The following is a 19,154-nucleotide window of genomic DNA, read 5'->3' on the forward strand; positions in this document are numbered from 1 at the left end:
TTCCTTATGTAAACAATAACATGCAGGGGGTCTAGATTTGTAAATCCAATTATAATTAAGTCGGCCCAGGTGAAAAAAGTATACTTTAGTATACTTCAAACATACTTAAATTTGTGAAAGTACACTTAAGTATACTAAATATTAAGTGTACTACCTATAAGTATATCTGTATACTAAAAATACATTTGTACCAATTTCGAAATTAGAACTTTAAACACACTTAAACATAATTGTACCAAAATACACTTTTAATATATTAAATACAAGTATATTTTAATTGAACAAAATATGAATGAATATGTATGAATTTTAAGTGCCTTAATAATCTTTTACTATTTATTAAAATTGCATACAATAAAAAAATTATAATCATGATGTAATTTTTAAGTATCCAATCCATTTTCAGATGTGTGATGTAAAACCTTATAATCAATGGCATTAGCTCCAGTTCATACTCCAGACCAGATGGTGGCGGTATTGCACACTTTCATTTATTTAAAAAAACACCACAAAGAGAAGAAAAAACTTGAAGCAGGGAAGATAACAGACGCTGTTCAAATTCGCCATTTTTACTCGCATAATATTGCCTTCAAAGTAGAGAGGGCCTTGATAATAGTTAGTAATTTTGGTTAATTCAAGCTGGTGACGTCCGAGTTAAACGACAACACAACGGGACAACAACCGATTGAAATGAAATGTGTGTCACAAAAGGAGCCTGAAGGGACGAAGGCTGCTAAGTGTTTCTAGCTGGTGGTAAGTTTGCTTATTAATTATCTTCATTTAATTATAAACAGTGCAGTAAAGATATATAACTTACGTTGGTTTCTTAAGTAATTATTTTATCAATTTTATTGTGACTTGTATGATTATTACTATAGCAATCATTCAGCTTCGTGTTATAACTGCATGGAGGTTGTTTGTTGCGACTTATACTTTAATTCATAAACTTCACCTGGTTTAAATTAACCTCCATAAGACAAAGAGACTTTGATATTGTGAGGTTGTTGTTATAACTCGTTCATCAATGATTTTATCTTCATCATATGTTTGCAGTCTAAGCAAATGAAGATGAAAGAGGAAGCCAGAGAAATCAGGTGTTAGAAAACCTAAAGACTTTCTGTCTCAGAAGAAGCTCTGACTCCACCAGATCACCAACCAGCTCTGAGGATGAACCTTCACATTGTCTTCATGATGTAAGTTTGTTTTTTACTGAGCAGCTAGCTACATTTTCAACAACAAAAACTGTTGTGTCACCAACACTAAGTACTTAATAAACATGATTTGATTTAAAGGTAACTGGAAATAATTTTTCTCTTCTCGTTAATCTAACATTTATCTTTCATTTTATTAAATTTGTTGTTGGCTTTCAGGGCCCTGTGATGGACTGGTGACCTGTCCAGGGTGAACCCTGCCTCTCATCTGATGGCTGATAGAGATGGGCACCACCAGCCCCCGTCGCCATCCAGTCAGGTTTTGCACTAATTCTGGACACAGTTTTTTTCTAGTTGGCATTCAAAGTTTTCAGTTTTCATCTCCTGAATGGCCAATCTGTATTGAATACCGTACGTTTATTGGCACTCAGGTAGAGAAGAAGCGCAGAGACTGTTTTTAACAATCATATGGTCAATCAGGATGCAGAACACTGAAAAAAAACTGCACAAAAAAATCTGTGAAGCAGCGAGACCGTGAAAGGTGAACCGCGTTATAACGATGGTTCACTGCATATGAAATAATTTATAAAAACCAACTGAGTAATTTGTAGAATGGTTGTATGTCTGAGTTTATCTAGATGTATCTGGGACTTCTTTCTCATGTCTGGCCTCATAATGCCTCAGCATTGAGGAGGTGGATTTATTTAAATAAGGCAATTTAGTCAAACATATGCGACACTTAACCTACAGAACATAATATAAAAGTAAACTAAAAGTAAATTTCAGCTGAATTTGGATTCAGATAGATCAAGTAGAGACTGACAAGAACCGGATGAAACAACAAAATGAAAAATGTATTTATAAGATCAAAATGGTCGCACACTGCGGAAACCTTCCGATTGCCATGAGGCTGCTCCATAGTTGACGCTGTTCCGTAAAAGATCAAGAATTTGTTTGGTAAATGCTTTTGACAGATTTGCTTCCTTATAAACACAGTTCAATCTGGAGAGACTCAGACAGAGAAAGAAAGCAATTAAAGAAAGTTTAATGACAAATGAACATTAAAGTTATTTGGCGTTCAGGCCCCGGCTGGGGTTGTCGAGCTGGAACTTTGATAAGCTCGATAAATATTCGTGAAGCTGCATGGGAATGTAATCCCCCAAAGTGAGGGCTGAGGCTGGGGGCGAAGCCCGGGTAGGAGAGATACATGTACGGAGAATGCAGCAAGAATTTATTTCATTTATTTTTTTTATAGAGGTGGTGACGAAATGGAGAAGGTGACAGGAGATATGAGGAAGAGGTTACCTAGGAGCGATGAGTGGGATAGATAGGGGACAAAAAGGGACGCTGCAAGGCGTTGAATGAGAGGTGGATGGTGGATGAAAGCCAGGAGGGGACACTGTGAGGCGTGAAATGGTGGGATGCTGGTGGATGAAGGCCAGCAGGGAATGTGGGCATTAAATGGTGAAGTGCTGGTAGATGAAGGCCAGTGGGGGACGCCGAAGCATATGATGGCGAGAGGCTGGTGGATGTGGGCCAGCTGCGGATGAGTGGGGCGTTAAATGGTGAGATGCTGGTAGATGCAGTCCAGCGGGGGACGCCGAAGCGTATAGTGAGGAGAGGCTGGTAGATGAAGTCCAGCTGCTGGTGAGTGGGGTGTTAAATGGTGAGATGCTGGTAGATGAAGGCCAGCTGGGGAGACTTTCTGTCTCAGAAGAAGCTCTGACTCCACCAGATCAACAACCAGCTCTGAGGATGAACCTTCACATTGTCTTCATGATGTAAGTTTGTTTTTTCAATGAGGAGCTAGTTACATTTTCAACAACAAAAACTGCTGTGTTACCAACACTAAGTGCTTAATAAACATGATTTGATTTAAAGATAACTGGAAAGAATTTTCTCCGTGTTAATCTAACATTTCTCTTTGATACATTTTATTTGTTGTTGACTTTCAGGGCCCTGTGATGGACTGGTGACCTGTCCAGGGTGAACCCTGCCTCTGTGGTGGGATGGTGTTCCACCCTCCCCCACTCCGTGCACCAGGCACCGTTGATTGGTGGGTGGGGCGAATGGCTTTATAGTTGGGTAGGCCGCTGCAGTATGTGTGCGTCTTTGTTTCTCCCACTATGGCTACGGTCGGCGGCTACATGTCAGTTTGTGGGTTTGTCAACTCGTCTGCAATCGTAAGTGGCAGTTTTGCTATCCGTGGCTGAGATCATGGTTTGTTTTTGGGTGCTACACCTGTCGTGCGTTTCTGCAGTGTTGCTCTGATGGCGTTGCCGGCTGCAACTTGGGGTTGCTGTGGCGTGCGGCTTCCGTCTGGTCCTCACCTGCTGACCCGCTTCCTCTCAGGTTAGGCTGTGTTTCCACACCTGGGTAAGCTACCTGCTATTTAGCTTTTGATTTGTTTTATCTGGATCCACCGTTAATGGGTTTTCTGTTATAGGCAACTGATTGTTTGGAGCTGCAACGATTTGGACGCTTTGCTGTCTTGTCTTGTCTTGCCGTTTGTTTGGGCCGCTCTCAACTAAACCTGTTGCGGATTGGGCCGGCTGTGTGGGTGGGGCGTTACTCCTCTGGCCCCATAGAAGTGCATTTGGAAGCGGATGACAACGATTTGTTCCATTGTTTTTCTTTTAGTTTTGTTTTGTGATTGAAGTTACTAATTTGTTTTTTTTTGGTTTGATTTACTAATTTTATTTGCATTGCATGTTTTGTTTTATTTCTTTTAGAATAATTGATCTTGTCTGTCCTTTTTCCTTTTGTGTTACTTTTGTTCCAGGGACCCGAGTAGTGGGCCTGAAGCCTCGTTTTTGTAAAAAAAGAAATGTTTTAAAGAATTGTTTAATAAAATATTGTGGACTGGTAAAAATCTGTTCGGGTGCATCTTGTCACTTTTAAAAAGATCTCCACCTGCTGGTCACACCTCTCATCTGATGGCTGCTAGAGATGGGCACCACCAGCCCCCCTCACCACCCTGCAAGGATCAGTGTGTTCAGATCATGGATGGAAAGATTTTAAGGTAGTTTGTCTCCTTAAGTCCACACTTCAAACAGCTTCATAGTTAATGCCAACATCAACTGATTCTATGACATTGCTGACTATTTTTTTTCTACTTCTAACATAAACAGGCAAATAAGAAACCCAGAAATGTTTTCCACCCCAGGCATCTGGTCCCAATCATCATCAGTTGTTATGATGTCACATACCTGGCGAGTCCACGTCTTAAAATTGTAAGTATTATTTTTTTGCCATTTTTCTGTTCTCTTTAAATACAAATACTTTCTCTGTTTAATTGCTCTATTGTTCTTTTTGGTAGGTTTCTGTAAGGTGCAGTGAACGGGAATGTTCTGTCATTGATCCTCACTTTCATGTTTTATTGTCACACTTAAATTTTCATGTTCATGTGTTCACTTTTGATGTGTAAACTGATAGTTTATGTCAAGTTCATAAAGTTGTGAGTAAAATTGGTCAATTTTAAAATGTCGGTAATAAAACAAAATATTTGAATTACCTTGAACATCTTGTGTAATTAATCTTTCCATGTAATTTTAGCCTAAAACAATGTAAGTACTGTAGTGTAGTTATGCATGTCATTTACAAAATGGGTACGTAGGAATAAAGACTTTCACAAGTAATTAAAATTGTAGTTTATCAATGGCAGGAAATCAAAAATAAAAAATAAGTGTAATTTAAATACATTACTAATATATTAATAGTAGATTTAAAATATATTTGAGGTATATTAAATATATATTTTTAATATAATTCTGAGACAGAATTATTACAATCAAAATATAACAATACAGCTCTGAAATATGATATTTAAAAAGTATACTTCAAGTACATTAAGTACACTTGAAGTTGTTCCAAAAAATACGTATAGTATACTAAAATATACCATTAGTTGTAATTTAATACTATTTAAATACTACTAAAGTATACTAAGCACAAAATTAGTTGTTCCAAAATAGTACATCATAGTTTAATTACATCGATAAAAGTATACTAAAGTATGTTAAAATTTAGTATACTAAAGTATGTTAAAATTTAGTATACTAAAGTATACTTTTTTTCACCTGGGGGTGCCTCACCAGCTCTGAACCTCACCGCACGTCACTGTTGTGGGGGTAGTGAAAACTGTCTTTTGGGGAACATAAAAAAACAGGCAATTAAAAGTCACTTAAAGCATGCAGTGATTTAGTGAGTGGACTGTGAATGTGAATTAAATCCAATTTCAAAGCATGTGGCTAATTGGGAAAGCAAAGTGGCAGGCTTTTTCAATGTCTCTCCTTCTGCTGCTTTGCTGGTAAATCTTTGGAACATTGAAGACTGAACTCCTGACTCATACTTGCATGCAGTAAATAGATTTTAGTTGCAACATAAAGCCCTTAGTTTGTGGCACCAGAGGTCATTTTGTCCCAATCTTTTTCAAAGTGCAATCCCCTGGATCCCATGTAAGCGTAAATGCAACGAGTAGTAAGATAGATGTGCAAATGCCTCCAGTTACTCGTGTGGCACCGAGGTAGATTTTACAGTCTGCGCTGGCTCCTGATGCCATATGATGGTCCCAGTCTTCAAAGAGCAAAAACCTTGTTAAAACACACCGCAGGAGCTCACAGGGAATAAATAGAAGAAAAGAGAAGGTAGCGTTGAAGCAGAAATCAACACAGTGACACATGGTTTATCTAACAATGCCTGCAAAGCTTTTGAAGGATCCGAATGTCTGAAGTTCTCTTTTTCTTTTTTTTGTTGTTTCTTATTAGGACATATCTTGTGCAAGTTCTTATAGTCAAGAGCATTTGATACTATTACATTTTGTTCCCGTTGATAGCAATTTGCATTTTCCTTTAGTGAAACATCTTGTTCCGTGTGCCAAGACAAAGCAGTGGCATCTCATTTTTCCAGGCGTTTTCTGCACTCCTCTTCAACCTGTCTTCCTTTTCTGCTGGATTCCAGTCTAATATGTGTCCCCCACTGCTGAGCAGGAAGGACCATGCCGTTCCACTTACATTACTAAGTAATGAACACATGAGGGGCAATCAGTATGGACCCTTCACTTGGAAAGGAACAATGTCACACCTGATTTATTGGTGCTGGAAGGTGGAGATAAAATGGAAGAAGAGACAAGATCTTATCTTTAATTGTGTTCCTCTTCTCCTGTGGCATTCACTACACAGAGAGTTCATTAGAGTGACACATCGCTAGAGATAGAAGAATAGATAGAGAGAAGGCCTGCAATCGTAACCTGGTTAAATCATTGTGTTGATTCTAAGATAAATCTGTTGTGTGATATTTCACCACATTAATCCTGCTCATGGGACAAGCTTCATATTCAAGAGCCAAAAAATAAAAATAAATAATAATAATTTAAATCTTCAAACGCTTTCTTGAGTTTACCAATAAAATAAATTGACATTTTATTGAATAAGAAGACCTCAGGGTTTTGCAGAGTGTATTTTATAAGCCTGGTGGCCCACCAGACTCTACTTTAAAAAGGTTTTTTATACACCAGTAGCAGTGATAGTAAAGACGGTTTCAGACAGCTTTATAATTGGCATTGAAGTGTTGGTGAGGTATTGTGCACCAATCATGCCGTCTGGCTTGTGCTTGAAGCTCATTCACCTCAGACATTTTTTTTTACTTGGCACCTTTCACTCAAAATGGTCTATTTGGAAGGTCCTCTTGTACAGCAGAATTAAGATCAACATACTATAGAGAAAAGTCAAAATTATAAGCATAAAGTCTGCACTTATTAAAAATAGTATACTCCGATCTAAAGGAACATCCAACTGAATCAAAGAACTTCAAATGTTTGCCTTTGAATGTGTATTTGTGCATTAAAAGACTATTTACAAGTGTCTGTGAATGGAACAGTCTAACACAGACAGGTCTTTTTCATCCAGTCAGAGCATTTCTAGTAAATACTGTATTTACTTCAACAGAAACTAATCACAACCAGCAAATCAAAATACTGCATCAATATCAATAGCATTTTATCATTTAATTCATAAATTTGGCATTGAAATTGATAATGCAGCATTAGGCTTTATTGAAAGTGATATGCATGCAGTGTGGTAGAAATATAATACTCATGCTATTTTCTGCAGTCTTTATTTTTAGTTTTATTTCTTGTTTTTATAAATCCTCAACACCTGAAGCAGGGGTGTCAAACTCCAGTCCTCGAGGGCCGCTGTCCTGCAACTTTTAGAAGTGCCTCTGCTGCACCACACCTGAATAGAATAATTAGGTCATTAGCAAGGCTCTGGAGAACTGAGGAGGTAATTAAGCCATTTGATTCAGGTGTTTTGTACCTGTGGCACATCTAAAAACTGCAAGACAGCGGCCCTTCAGGACTGGAGTTTGACACCCCTGACCTGAAGGAAGAGTGGGAAGCAATTCCTCTTCAGAGACGTAGAAAAGTCATTAGTTATCAAAAATGCTTGATGCAAGTTGTTAGTGCCAAGTGAGAGATAAATTGACAAAAACAGCAGAAATCTGTCTTTATTGAATGCTACTAGGTAAAACATAGGCAGACAGCACTCATACATAATAGTATGAGTGCTCTTAAATTACATTTGGTTACATTTCTAAAGAAATTGACCTTGATATTGTTTGACACCAACTCAACATTGTGCAGACTACGTTTTTGTGAATTTGTTGCTGTACACCACTCTCTAAAATCAGTTTTCAACACACCAGTGACACACAAATCATGTTGACTGTGCTTATAAACACAGTCAATGAGCATTTCATTAATAAATACTCACTGTGTTGGGAACTGCAAATCCCTACTAAACCAGGCTAACCTCAGTCGCTGTACAGTTCATGTTGAGACTACGGCTGAAAGCTAATATTCATGCTGCTTATAAGAAAGTATCTTGAATGCCAAAGTTGCATAATGCTGTCAACATTTTAGAAGCAGACAAAAAATAATGAGAACACAAGACTTTATTTATTAAACAATAATTAAACACTGACCTAAAGAAACCTGTATACCACCTCTGTTTAAATAACATATAACCTCCTTGAAGCCCACAATTCTCACTAGTTATGTTCCAATAGTGGTATAGTCACCATTCTGCTTAAGAGAAAATGCAAAATAAAACCAAATCTACTCTTTCCAGGCAAGTGTGCTAACAAAATACACCACAAATTTCAAATAAAGTGCCAGCCAACGGTTACTTAGGTTAAGTTTATTTGTGTAGTGCATTTCAGCAAGAAGGTAGTTCAACATGCTTTAGATCATGAAAACACAACATGATAACCAACTATAAAACACGCAGTAAACATTACATTTTGCCAAATGCCATTATCAAAATCATCAAACATCATACATCATATATATGGATTGATGTTCCAGTTATTTTGAATCAAAGGGAACTCTAAACTGATAGATTTTAGATTTTTAGCCTTGACTTAAAGGAATTCAGTGTTTCGGAAGTTTCAAGTTTATTCAGTTTATTCACTCACACAATTTAACAAATTCCATGATGGACTAACAACACATTGTCTTACCACGCTTAACACAGATCATAACTGCAAAATAGTAGAGAGTGAATCAGGACTCCAAAGAATCTATTTAAATCTTATAGAGGGAGCCTGGGAGCATACACTTTTTACATTTTAATATACTAATATTAATAAGAGGACAAAAGCACATCATTCATTCCACATATCATCTACATAACACAGATTGTTTCCTCTGAAGAGTCAGAAACAGGTCCTACAAGTGATCTCGGGTGCATGAACAAGGCAATTTATTCTCTAATTGTTTTTTAAAATAGAGATGAGGTTTAACCCTTTTCTCGATTTTGTCGAGCTTGTCCCAACCCGTGGGCCCCTCCAAGCAAAAGTTTGTCTGGTAATATTAAGTCTTCTATTTTTACCATAGATAAAATGTTTATTCCATGTATGCTGAGGACCACTGAATGGTCCTCAGCATACATACAGCCATTTTGGTACACATTTATTTATGTTATAAAACTTAGGGAACAAGCATCAGGAGAGAAAGAGCAAAGCAGCAAATAAAAAGGAAGCCCCTTCAGTTTACAAAGCTGTGTGTACCACCTGATCCAATGAGATCCCAGGAAGCCCTGTGGCACTAGGGATAATAATTCAGGACCAAATCACAAATTGTTTTGCTCCACCTATCTCATGAACAGGTTTCCCAACTGCAGCCTGACAATGAATTCCTTCAGTGACTGATCTATGATAGCCATCCACACACCTGGATGTGGTGGTGCCTAGCACACGTGGTCAGAGATGTTATAGAAGCAGAGACTCTGATGCTGATTGTCTTTCCCTTTATCGTTTCTGCTTGTTTTATGTGTTTTCCTGTTTGCAATTGTAATGGGCGTTCTGTGTCGTGGTCAAGTGGGTAATTAAAGGATCAAGCAACTTGTTAATGGCTTGCTGAGCTTATTTACTACGCAGCATGAACAACAGTTGCATCACCTTGAAAGTGGTGCTTTTAACAAGGCTGCCACTAATCTGTGCACTGATCAAAAGGCGGCTCTATGAGAGGACTAGCAGGGAGTACCAGAGAGTTTACTCAGCCCAGCGTTGCACCGAGCTAATTAGTAAGTGTGTTACCGGAACATCTCAAAGTCACTGATGTGTCAGTCTCTAGAATTAATCAGGTTGTTAGTTTTCATGAAGGTGTGGGGAGAAAAAGCTTGGTTTATCTGGCAGTAGTCAGAACACTTGTTAGCTCTCCAAAGAATTGGTCATGTTCATAGGCGCAGGGAGGACAGGGGGCAGGTTTACGCACATGCGGCAGCTTCGGGTGGGGTTGGGACCATGAACCGGTCTGACATCTGAAAAAATGCTTTGACTCTGATCCGGTCCAGGTCGGAACCAATTCTGTCTAAAATTAAATGAGATTTTTGTATTTGTCACCATTTATAGAACTGTGATGATGTTTTCTTTCTAATGGCGTTGGGATGAGAAAAAAAAAGACATCGGAACCATGTCCGTTTACAGGTCGGACCAAATGCTTACCCACATTTTGCCCAGAGCAGATCATTTTGGCTCAGGTCGAAAAATAATTGCGTGAATTTTTTTTTTCTTTCCTCTTTGCTCTTCCAAAAGTAAATCAGCCATCAGGAGCCATAAATATCAATGGCTACTGATGGTTTTCAGGTCTCTGTTGAAATTCATTTTTGTGCTAAATAACAAGCACATTAAAGTTTATTCATGGTGTTTTTCATTTTGTTTTTAATGCAAAAATATTGTCAGCAGTCTGGCTGGTTATCTGTCCCACTCAGATCATCTCTTTCCTGCACAATTTGTGGAACAAGCAGCAAATATAATCTGCCTTTTGGTTTTAGACCAACAGCATCTAAACATTTTGGTCTACAAGCTGTTTATCAGATGGGTACCTGGAAGTAGGGGAAAACTTTTAATAACAGAGGATTCAAATAGAATCTGTGGACTGTTGTGGTTAACACACCAAGCTCTGACTCATGGAGGAAATTCATCTGGGGGAATGTGACTCATGTTTCTGCTGTCCAGATCAAAATCCTACATACTCAGAACAGACAGCCTGCTGAGCCATGTTACAATTACACAAGACAGTATATATACTTGCTAGAAGTACTGTTAGAGGCTTGTGGTCCAGCTGACTGGATCAGGAATGGATCATCTTATGCAGCCCAAAGCTTACTGTAACCAGCAGAAAATTGATGAACATTTATTTACTACTAACTACTGAGACATGGTTGGTACTGAATTCAGATTCCTCCTTCTGAACTTTTTTGAGACGTATTCATTAGAACATGCTCTAGATACTTATATCATATTCTTACCGTGGAAGGATAAATGTGACAGAACAAATGAAAATACATCCTAAAGTGAATTGTGGTTTCTATTCTTCTGTCCTCTTCACTACATATGTAACCCTAACATTCCATGAAAACCCGACATACATGTGCAACATAAATACAACATTTCACCCATGACAAACAACTAACAGACATTAACACCCAGATTTATTCCTCCTCCCCACTTCAACAGTCCACAACAGATAAATAACTCTAAATATATGTGTACAAACATCTGCTGAAAATGGCTGTTCACTGGCAGAACATCACACAGATCTAACAAAGATAATTGTTTGGTTTTATTCGATATTTAATTAAGACTCAAAAGAAAAAAAACAATTTGACAGTATTTTTAAAGATTTTATTTGTTTACTTTTATCCATATTGTTTGTTTTGTTTGAGAATGTAGTCTTCAAGTTGATTTTTAGAAACAAAAGAGGAGAAAAAAAGACCAAAAACCTGCCTTCATTGACCCATTGAGGCTTTTAGTATTCAATCTTTCTCTAAGCCTTGTATTATCAACCGTTAAATAGCTTTGTTCTGCAACATAAACAGCAGAAAATCTTTTTTCACAAAATTAGAAAAAAAGCAACACAAACTGCTTTCACAGACTGGCACCAACTCAAAAACCCATCATGCATTTCTACCATGGTTTGATCATTTAGGAGTATGAAGTATAAAACTGCTGGTTTACTGGTGGTGGGACAGTTTAAATGAATCAATATAATTAGTAAAGTAAAAGAAAATCTCTTTTTCAGGCATGTAAATGACAATTCAATCTGGAGAGACACACAAAGAAAAACAGCAATTAGAGAGTTTTAATTACTTGAAAGTAGGTTCTTTGGAGACAGAAAATGAATATGATGAGAATCTCCACCAGCTTGAATAGACAGCTCAGGGCGAGGATCAGGGTCTTCTTTCCCCAGGGCCAGACACTGGTGGTGGAGCAGAGACAGGCGAGGAGGGGAGGCTGAAGTAGACGGTGGAGACGGGTAGAAATACGGCTGGGAAGCAGATGGATCCATGGAGTCTTATGAAGGGAATCCTGGTTGTTGATTGGCAGAGGCCGAAACAAAGTTATTTGATGATGCTCAAGACAGATTCTCCCAGCTTGAATTTGTGCCTAAAATTTGAAACTAATGTAACAAATAAAAAGAAAATAACAATCGAACATAAAATAAAACTCTCATATTTAGTTCAGAAAGGAGCAGGGAGAAGCCAGTGCTTATTAACTCTGACTTTCTTTTGACTCATACATTATGCATTTCAGTATCAAATATCTACTTTCCACATTATAAATTTTTCTACCTGTGAATTTTCTCTACATGTATGCATGTATTCAGTCTAGACTGAATTGTATAGGTACACACAAATGTATCTATACAATTATTTCATTGTTCGGTCTTTAAACAGACAACAGTGTCTTCTGGGAGACATCCAGATTATCATATTGTGTTTTTACACTGCTGTATAGTCTGAGTAAAACAGTGAACAACATGAACACATGAAAACAACTTTCCACTTTCCATGGGTCAACATAGAAGGTCCTGTACAATTAAAACTATTCTTCAAACAAGAGTCTTTTCATAGTTCTCAAGAAATGAAGTTAAATTCATCATAAACATTTCATAAACTAAATCACTCTTGGTCGTGAACATTTCAGTGAGAGGAAAGTAAAAAACAGAAGCAGTCCCCAACAGTTATTTTTAGAGTCCTTTAAATGTCATGAAGTGTTTAGACAGTAAATATGCTGGAATTAATTTTAGACGATGTAAATAAAACCCTTATTTCTGAGTAGGTATTTTGTCTGTGGAAATTGGGAATATTGTCACAGCTGTAGTAAACACAGCATGAAATAAAGAGTTGCTGTGTTTGAGTCAAGTGGTTGTTTTGTAGCACCTCCCCAATGACTGCTGCCGTTGCTTCATGTTCAACAACCACTAACAAGAGACACAAAAAGAGAAAAAAGCCTAGATAACAAATCATTTTAAAAGGGTGAAGACAAACATGGACATTTGGGAGAGACAGTGTAAGCTTGTGTGGTCAACTGTGCATGATGCCATTCCTCTCATTTTTAACACACTGGAGTAGAAGGGATTAGGCTGCACAGATCAATACAGCCGTGGACGTTTCTTCAGAAGAGTTAGCAAGATGTTAGACGAGAACAAATCCTACTTAGAACAAAAAAGTGCAACAATTCGTGTTCAAAGAGTTTTCTAAATCGTCTTCAAATGCCATATATTTTTAAATACATGTTGGATGAGGAGGAGGATGTCATATTTTCCACCCACACAATTCCCGACAAAAAAAACAACAAAAACTGAGCACCTGAAAATAGAGCAGAAGAAAGTAACAGAAGTCCTTATCCACAAACAGTCTCTCCAATAAAAAAGCAGAAACAACTAGAATGAAAGTTCCAAGAAAAAGTACATGCTGGTTCTGTGGGGTTTTATTGTACTTCAAGATAAATAATCTTAAAATCAGCAAAAGACCAGGGGCCTTGTGTATGGAAGCATGTGTAGCTTTCACAGTAAAAATTGGCAGAGGGACACATTTCGAAGAATGTAGCGCACAAAAACATTCCTGTGTTAGAGGTTAGGAGTCATAGGTGAGGTTTGGATTACATGCTAGAACAGTGTTTCTCAACCTTTTTTGGGCCAGCGCCCCCCTAGCCTTTATCCAGGTCCCTCACCGCCCCCCACTTTTGTTTTTCAGTGACAAAACAGAAGTTCCAGGTCCTTTTAATGCCATTCAAATATGAGACAGAAACATGGATTATATCTTTATATAGATCTGTTTATTGATTTATAGGTTAATAGTTTTACTAGACAGAAATTACAAAGAATAAATCTGGTTCTTAATTAAATCCTAATGAGTCAAATTGAAAGTGTCATGGAGTCATCAGCCTCATGACATTAACACTGACATGAAAAATAATATTGAAGAAATAAATATATCAAATCTAATTAAAAACATAAATAAGTTATAAGTTCTTTACTGTTATGGTCTGTAAGATATTATCCTCAGTACTAGATGTGGTCTCAACAAACCCATGGCACTTCAACAATATTTTACCTTTTATCTGGAAATAGTGTCTGTTTATTCTTGCCATACAGTCCTCTGTATTAATTATTGCTCGAAAGGTCTTGCCATACCAGTTTATTCCTCTGTATTTACTTTAGTTTCTTAGTTTATTCTTGCATTTTGTTCTTCATTCATTTCCATTTAGTTTCCTTTGATTAGTATTATCCTCTCTTGGTTTATTGCTATGTCCACTTTAGTTTCTTTCCTGTTGCTACATTTATTTTATCGTTTATTGACCACCAGTAATCTTCACTCATCACCTGCTGCGCCGCCTTATCGTCATGTGTTTCACATCATGTGTTGATTTTTCACTGTTCAGCGTCGGATTCTCTGTTTTTATGCCATAATTCACATCTAGTTTGTCACTCCGTTTTATGTCCCGCTTCTCCTGTTTCGGAGTTTTGCGCGATGTGCGCGTTGTTTTTTTTTTCTTTTTCTTTTTTTACCCTCTATGGTGCGCAGCGGTTGGGAAACATATCGATGGGGAAAAGGCAGACTGAGACTGACATAAACCTTTCAAAACAATGGAAACAATTTCCGTCTTCTGATTATTGAAATGTAAAAGTGCTGTGTTGTTCTATCACATCCATTTCATACCGGACCACTTACAGCACCGGTGTTAACGCTATAAAATGAACGCTCTCTATCGTGGTATCACCCATGGAGAGATTTCTTTATTTAAATAGGTTCATTTTTCAGAGGCATACAAAGTCAGGGTATTGTGATTTTAGTAATCACTGTCATTTATCGGTGACATTCAAGATGGCGCCGGTGTGTGTGGCTGCTTGTCTGCAGTGGTGGGAAGTAACGAAGTACAAGTACTTCGTTACTGTACTTAAGTAGAGTTTTCGTGTATCTGTACTTTACTTAAGTAGATTTAATAATGGATACTTTCTACTTTTACTCCACTACATTTTACAGTAAGTATCTGTACTTTCTACTTCACTACATTTCTACAAAACTGTCGCGTTACTCGTTACATCCAAGTCTCGTTGCTCTTTTTGTCCGTTAAAATGTGAAGTTCAGGGATTTAAGGTGGCGCCGTAAAATCCGAGCAATAACGTGACGTAGTGTCTGTTGTCACCCATCGGCTCCACCTTTACTGGCACGCGGAGCTCCAGACATGCGCAGTGGTTTCCTCTGAGCGGGAGAAGATGTCTGTCTAATCGATAATAGCTGCATAAATCATAATATATGGCGACATGTAAAATCAGCAGCGCTTCGCTTTCACAGACGGTGGGACTTCGTCCAACTTTTAGCGTCACTTGGAAGGAAAGCTTAAAGAAAGGTAAGATCTGTGGACGTGATGCTAACAAAGCTAGCTGTACAGAGACACATGTTGCATCTGATGAAAAAAAGTTGTCACTCATGCGCTGAATTACTGTGTGGAGGTTTTGACTGAGGTGTTGCAAATATGGGATACCGCTGTGACCAAAGTCTGTCTAGTGATATGACATTCAGGAACGATCCGATTCTTCTGGACGGATCTTTACTAAGTCCTAAAGACTGAAGCCTCACTTAGAGCCGTTCTTTGTTCTTGTGTACACTGCGGTAGCTATATATATATATATATATATATATATATATATATATATATATATATATATATAATATATATATAAATAATCGCTGAATAAGTAAAAGTTGAAAGTATGAACACAGAGCATGCTCATTGCTCATTGATTGATTTCATCTCCTGTCATGGTGGCAAACATAGCAGTGGGAGGGAGAGTGACAACAGTCACGGTGCTCATTCTGCTTAGTTACTTGTTGCGCCGTTGGACAGTGTTCATAGTTGAACGTTATTTACTGTTAATTGCGATGTTTCAGTTGTGGTTTCTGACATTGGCAATATGGGCAACCGCTCAGGGTGTTATTTTTCTAGGGATAGCAGGAGACCTCTGCGGATTGTAGCACAGCGATGAAAGCAAAACAGAATGAAGTGAGTTTTAATTGATACTGGCTAAATTCATTTCAGCTCTTAAGTATTTAATATCTAGGTGTTTTTATGGGAATGTGGATCTTTCAGATCAATCTGAAAACCAATTTTGATAGGTAAACTTAATGTTATTGTGTCATTTAGCACGGGGTGCTGGTCTTGGTCTCGGGTTCGGTGGTATTGACTACAACTCTGCTACATGGCTCCTTGGTTGCATATCCTCCACCCCGCCCACACCTTCTTTACATCCCCTTTCAGTTGGATTTCTTTCTAAATAAATGTGACTAATGAAGTTCATGCTATGTTAGGACAGGAGACAAAATGTTTCCATCCCTGAAATTATGATTCATAGAATCACATATCTAAGTCTAAACTGTTACAGAGAATAAACACAATAAGAACATGTTTAATCTGTGGTTGTGTTAATTAAAATGGCACATTTCTGATGTATTAAAATTAAATACGATCGGTACACTTAATAATATTAGCGATTAAGTGATGCATTCAGCGAGTACTTTTACTTTTAATACTTAAGTATTTTTAAAAGCCAGTACTTTTTTACTTTTACTTAAGTAAAATGTTAATGTGGTACTTTGACTTTTACTTGAGTACATTTTTGACTGTGTATTTGTACTTTTACTTAAGTACATTTTTTGAGTACTTTCTCCACCACTGCTTGTCTGTCATTCTCACATTTGCTGTGAGAATGACAGCAAACGCCCAATTTGAAATACTAGTTATTTCAAATTGGACAGCCAAATCAGAGCCGTGGTTAAGTCCAGTTTTTATCATTTAAGGACTGCATAATCTTGCCCCGGCTTACCTCTCTGAGCTTCTTCACCCCTACATACCCTATCGGTCTCTCAGGTCAGCAGATCAGCTGCTCTTGGAGGTACCAAGATCCAGAAGGAAGCTCAGAGGGGACAGAGCTTCTCTGTCATGGGTCCGAAGTTATGAAATGACTTGCCTTTACAGGTTAGAGAGGCCCCCTCACTGTCCACTTTTAAAGCTCATCTTAAAACCCATCTATTTCACTTAGCTTTCAACTCCAGCAGGATCTAGTTTTAAATCGTATGTTTGTTTTTAAACTGTAAGAGTTTTTATTTTTTTTATTTTATTTTTATTTTTTTTTTATTGTTATGTTGTGTTTTAATGTACAGCACTTTGTATCAGCTATGGTTGTTTTAAAGTGCTTTATAAATAAAGTTGGTATGGTATGGTAATTACATGTTTATAAGAGCGATTTTCTGTTTTCCTACCATGGAAGCTTTCAGCTTTCAAACAAAAATAAAACACTTTTTAATATAAGTTGCATTTTTAATATAAGGGCATTATATGTAGGTGTTTTTGCTAAAGCTTGAATATGCCCGATTTGGGTTGTCTTGGCCCTTTTATCGCAGCCTGTGGGGTTTTCCCTGACTTTAAACGAGAATACAACCTGCTGAATGTGACAGGTAGCCAATCAAAAAGCGCGGTGACGTAAGAACGGAGGGGAATCCCAAACAGCTGACATATCTCGCAACTGAGAGTCCGGTGGATATCGGAGATGATATGTGGAAATGTTTATTATTACGAGTAAAGGTCATTATTATATATTATTATGTTTATTCAGTTAAAAATGTTAACTATGAAAAAACACAGTCACCTCCATATCATAGTGCAGCAAATAGAGCGGCTGCTCTCGTCGTCTTTCATCCACCGCCTTTTCTTTTTGTTACGTCTTTTATCTCTTAAAATGACTCCACAAACTATCACTATTGCTTCTACATCGTCATCCATGTTTGGTTATTCTAAATTCCCATATGCTATGTTGGGGATAGCACATGGGATAGCACTGGATTATCCTCTTGAATCAGGATGTTCGTGACTGGAATCGGTTCTTGTTGCTCCTGCCTTGGACACACGAACCGATCGAACCTGTTGGACTTTTATCAGCTCTGTGGTCACAGAGGTTTGGAGAATCGGCCGATAATTCTTAAATCTTGCCGTCTAAACCAGGCTTAAGACTCACAAGCTCTACTCATCTCCTCTCGTCCACTGCCCAAATGCTCTAACTCTGGTCGCTATGGTAACGTTTACATATCCCGTCAAAATAAGATACAGATGCGGCACAAAAACGAACATTTTACTTTCGTGAAAATTTCAACTCCCGATACTGACTAACGGGAGCCCTGAGCTAGTTTCTCTGTAAAGAGACGGTCCCATCTGGGAGTGATGGGAGACAATAACACCCGATGTGTTGCTTATATCCACAGCCTGCTTGGTCTCTACGTGGCAAAGCAGCTTGAAGCTTCATTGCCTCATTAGCAGCCGGTCGCCGCATGTTACGCAGAGCGGGTTTGTAATGTGGGACTCACCTACCGGTCCGGGATAAATCCATTCTCCTGTCTCTTCTCTGGGCCTTTTCCCCTTTGCAAAGAAACTTTCCAAAGACATCTGATCTGTTTCTACTCATTTTGTTGCTTGTGGCCTCAGTGTTGGCGCGCAAGTAACCGAGAGAATCCGGTTAAAGGATTTTCAAAAGAAAAGATCCTCCAGACTCAAATAATACATAAAATGGAAATATTTAATTATTTCTTGCGCAGGCCGGTACCAATTGGTCCACGGACCAGTACCGGTCCACGGACCCGGGGTTGGGGACCACTGTCTTAGATCATGTCTGTTTAGCTGTTGTTTTTCATTAACTGGTTTTTCCTTGATTCTTTCTGCATGGAGTTTGGATGTTCTCCATGCGTGGGTTCTCTCTGGGTACTCCGGCTTCCTCCCTCAGTCCAAAAACATGACTGTCACGTTGATTGGTGTCCCTAAATTCTCCTTAGGTGTGTGTGTGCATGATTGTGTGTCCTGTCTGTCTCTGTGTTGCCCTGTGACAAACTGACAACCTGTCCAGGGTGACCCTGCCTCTCGCTCGTTGGAGGAGATAAGCACTAGGGATAAACGTGCATGATAATGGATGGATGTCATTATGCACGAAAGAAAGCACAAAGAAATGTTTAAAAAATAGTAACTCTCAGAGGCAGAGCAAATAAATATTAATTGAATAATAATAATAATATATGTATTTTTTCTACATATATAAAGAAATACCCAAACACTGAAATTATTCACTCATTGATAAAGTAAAATTGCTACTGTCTGTATCAATCAATCAATCAA

General features: G+C 38.1%; 1 long non-coding RNA gene across 1 annotated transcript; it reads left to right on the top strand.

The window, feature by feature from the left end:
- The first annotated feature begins 818 nt into the window (after positions 1–818).
- Positions 819–4,749, top strand: LOC145553028 (uncharacterized). Its single transcript, XR_014089203.1, has 3 exons — positions 819–1,193; positions 1,371–4,384; positions 4,471–4,749. It is a non-coding gene; the product is annotated as an uncharacterized LOC145553028 (long non-coding RNA).
- Positions 4,750–19,154: the final 14,405 nt, after the last annotated feature.

The sequence above is a fragment of the Poecilia reticulata genome, chromosome 10 (assembly GCF_904066995.2).
Source record: "Poecilia reticulata chromosome 10, P_reticulata-male-v2, whole genome shotgun sequence".
Classification (NCBI taxonomy): domain Eukaryota; kingdom Metazoa; phylum Chordata; class Actinopteri; order Cyprinodontiformes; family Poeciliidae; genus Poecilia; species Poecilia reticulata.